Raw genomic sequence first — 2362 nt, 5'->3', positions numbered from 1 at the left:
GGATTGCAAATTCAAGGCCAGCCTGGGCAATTTAGCAAGACTCAGCCTGAAAAAATAAAAAGGCTTAGTGATAAAGTACCCCTGAATTTAGTCCCCAGTAATTTGTAGGGTCCATGAGTGAAGCAAAAGTCAAGGCAGCATCCCTAGCAGTGGCCTACCCAAGAGGATGTAAACCATCAGCTTCCTTTTGATTTTTAAGCATTCCTTGACAAGGCCATATTTTCCATTATTGTTTTCCTTGTACTGGGGATTGAACCCTGGGGCACATTACCACTGAATTATGTCCCCAGGCCCCCCCCCCTTTTTTTAAGTTGTTGATAGACCTTTATTTTGTTTATTTATATGTGGTGATGAGAATCAAACCCAGTGCCTCACACATGCTAGGCAAACGCTACATCCTCAGCCCCCCAGCTCTTTTTTAAATTTTCAGACTGAGTCTAAGTTGTCCAGGCTAGCCTCAGACTTTTGGTCCTTTTGTCTCAGCCTCCTGAGTTATAGATTATAGGCATATGCTACCATGCCCCAGCTCATTCAGCTGATTTCTTAACCCCTGTTTATTCACTGGGAATGAAGCTTGAGACATCCTACTGGTGGCCTCATCCAAAACCCTATTACTTCAGGGACCTGGGTTAGTTATGTACAAAAAGTGGTACATGGTACGTGATGTATGCCCAACAAATGGCAGAAGCAACTCAAGGGCCCTTTGCTTTGCACTTATACAAGTAGACCACCCACTGGCTGTGACAGTGCAAGCTAGAGGAACAGAGCCTCTTTCCCTTCTAGCCAAGGTCTTGATAAATGTTCTGTGCTGGCCACATTGGTTCCAAAGATCTCTGGAAGGGATGAGGGAATGCTCCAAGCAAAGCATCTCTGCTATAATTGAGGCTTCTGAGGGTGGGAACTGCAGGGGAGCTCCTGTACCCTCTACACTTTCCTGGAGTAGCCCTAGCACCACTCTTGGCAGCTCTGGTAAGGGAGGAAAAGGACTTCATGTTGTCCTCTCTCCCTCTGACTCCCAATTATTGAAAAATCCCTGAAGTAATGACTCCCTTTCTAGAGTAGTCTTCAGAGTGCATACATCTGGGAATGAGCCTTCCACAGGTGCCTGCAGAAGCAGGGCCTCTCTCTTTAACTCAGCCAGATGCCTGGCCCAGGGCAGCTGCTCTTGCCCAGTGTGAGGGGGAAATGGACATGGTGGCTGTGTGCACTGCCTTGGGCCAGTTGATTTGAGCCTGCTGGGCAGCCTAACAAGAATGAGCCTCTCCCATGTGGCATCAGATGCTGCCCTGGGGACCTGAGCCAGGATCCTCTGCCAGGACTTTAAATAGTTGCCCCATTGATGCAGGCTCCTCCAGGTGCTCAGGTTTCCCTTCTGAGCATTGAAGTCAGATGCCAGGGAATGGAGTGGGCTTCTCTCGGACCTGGGGCTCCCCACACATATCTCCTAAGGCTGAGGGATGAGGAGGGGACCTGGCACTTGTCGGTGCCAGAATATAGCCCCACTGCTCACCACCCAGCAGGATCTGGGTGTGGTGGGGAGAGTGCTATTGCCCTGGAAATGACTAGTGTTTACTTTCCCTACAATGTGGACAGTGGCAATGATAGCGCAGGGTTGTTAGGAGTATTGAATAGACAGAAAATGCTTCAAGATTCTTGGATGCTAACACGTTCTCCCTCTTCCAAGCCCTCCCTGCCTCCTCTTTACTTTCCGTCCCCCTTCCCCCTCTCCTGACAAAGCCACCACCATTTTGTAAGAGACTGTACCTTCCCTCCAAAACTGACAGAAAAGTATTTATTAAACCGTTATCACACAATCAACAGGGTCGCCTTAATTCGGGCAGGAGGTCAGGTGAGTGAGAGAATTGAGCTCAGTCAATTTGGGGACGCTCCTCCCAACTTGCTCCAACCCAAGCCCGAGAAGGTCACTTTCTCTTTAAATGCAAATCACTCCCGCCAGCTTAGCTCCCACCCGCTGGCGTTCCCGGGAGGAGCGTGCGGAGGGCGCCGGGCACCGGCCCTCCGGCAACGCTTGGGACCCCAAGCCTCCAGGTCGGTCGCCTTCGAGGAGGTGCGGGCGTGCAGGGCGGGCGCCGCGGGCTGCAGCTGCGTTTGGGGCTGGCTTCGGAGGCCGAGCGTGGGAAACGGAGCCGGGGTTGCCCCGGCCGCTCCCGGGTACGGGGGCTCCAGCTTCCGACCTCTCCTGTCCCTCACGGGGTCACCCCGCCGCAGCAAGAGGCGGACCCTACGCCGGTCTTCCCTCCACCACGCCCAGACCCATTCGGCGCCCCGCCAGCCTCAGTGCTGTGACCTCGCCTCACCGCCCCAGAGAGAGGGGTCAGGCGGGTGGCAGCAGCGTGGAGGG

At 53.3% G+C, this 2362-nt stretch overlaps 1 protein-coding gene across 5 annotated transcripts in view; it reads left to right on the top strand.

The window, feature by feature from the left end:
- The first annotated feature begins 1742 nt into the window (after positions 1-1742).
- Ccdc28b (coiled-coil domain containing 28B) overlaps positions 1743-2362 on the top strand; it is a 13064-nt gene continuing 12444 nt past the window's right edge. The window contains exon 1 of one of the 5 annotated variants that reach the window (XM_015485338.2): positions 1743-2049. The gene's annotated coding sequence lies outside the window, so the exon portion shown is untranslated. Of the gene's footprint in view, positions 2173-2222; positions 2361-2362 lie in introns of those variants that run through there. The other 4 variants (XM_015485339.2, XM_048815857.1, XM_048815856.1 and 1 more) reach the window with 4 other exon arrangements.

The sequence above is a fragment of the Marmota marmota genome, unplaced genomic scaffold, assembly GCF_001458135.2.
Source record: "Marmota marmota marmota unplaced genomic scaffold, marMar, whole genome shotgun sequence".
NCBI lineage: Eukaryota > Metazoa > Chordata > Mammalia > Rodentia > Sciuridae > Marmota > Marmota marmota.
Note: the sequence above shows the minus strand (reverse complement) of the source record. Positions and strands in the feature narration are given on the sequence as shown.